We start from the raw sequence: 1,450 nt of genomic DNA, 5'->3' as shown, positions 1-1,450 counted from the left end.
ACATTATTCAGTTCCCAAATCGAAACAGAATAATATGAACTTCCCGAAACTTTCAGCAGGACATCTTTGATATGCTTCCTATCCTAGAAGTGAGTCCCCAGGATATATGCTAACAGCTACCTCTTCCACACAGGGTTCAGACAAAATACATTGATGCTATAACGAAAAAACAAAGAAAAAGGTGAAAACCCAGAAACCATTCCCAATAGTAACTCCGTAATCACTACAATATTAACAGAGATTCCAATCATCTTCCTTGTTTTTTTATTTATGTTTAAATGAACTGAGTTTGATTTACTTGTAAGTTTTAACAGCTCTTCCAGTGTTGCATCGTGTCTACTGGCAATCAACTATGGACCCAAAAAAAACTAGTGGTGATCTAAAGAATGGTTGTCAAATGAATACTTTTTTCAATTATTTGTCCAATCCGAAGACGAGCTTAAAAAGCAAGGAAAAAAGAGATAATCATTCAAAATCTGCAGCAATTGTATGCAATAAGAAATCTCAACAGAAAAAAAAAAACATAAAAAAGTAAGTAGTGTAAGGAAGATAGAGCACCTATGATTATAACTCTCTGTTGGTTGTTATTTTTCTGCAAAAGATTACAACCGATAACAGTGAAGGAAATGAGAGGCGGGTTGCTCTTCCCAGGAAATTAGGGCAGGGACTAAATAATTATTTCTTCAACTTTCGTTTTGTTGCAAGTGACTCGAAGGAAAGTTAATATATATATATATAATTTCTTGTTTCGACCAGGTTTGATTATTTTTTTTATACTAGTCAGTTTTTAATTTTATTAAGATTGGTTTAGCAATCAGATCAACCAGATCCAAAATCAACCTTGTAAGGTCATTGGGATTTAATAACTATACAATCATTATTGATCTTGGATAAATATCAATAATGGTTCATCTATATTTAGAAATACTTATTATTATTTTATGGAAAATACTAAAAGCATAGGTATTTTTTTTTTACTACATATGTACTATTCACTGTCTTATATTTTACATTCAATAATTTTTATTTTTTATATTTTGATCCTTAAGTTTTTTCAATGATAGCATCTTTTTGGGGCAGAATTAAAAACAATTAAATCAAATTTATTAACTAAGAAAAACTTTAAAAGATAGGAGATCAAAGTTAAAAAAACACCACAAACATATGATGATTTTAAAATTCTTACAAAAAGTTCACTTTAGTCCTCAAACTTCACATATAATATCTATTTGGTTCCTTAATATCTTTTCAATTCAATTTTGTTATATATATTTTTTTAATCTTAGGTTTGAGAGAGTAAAAAGAGATAATTGGATTTTAGTGGTAGAAGAAGAAATATTATTGGTACTGATTTTGACCATCAAAATGGTTAATCTTTTTGTCAAATGATTTCATTTGATGAGAAAAGTTCACTTCTATGTCTTTTTCTTACATTGAAAGTGCCTAAAAA

The sequence above is a fragment of the Populus euphratica genome, unplaced genomic scaffold (genome assembly GCF_000495115.2).
Source record: "Populus euphratica unplaced genomic scaffold, PopEup_1.0 scaffold314.1, whole genome shotgun sequence".
NCBI lineage: Eukaryota > Viridiplantae > Streptophyta > Magnoliopsida > Malpighiales > Salicaceae > Populus > Populus euphratica.
Note: the sequence above shows the minus strand (reverse complement) of the source record.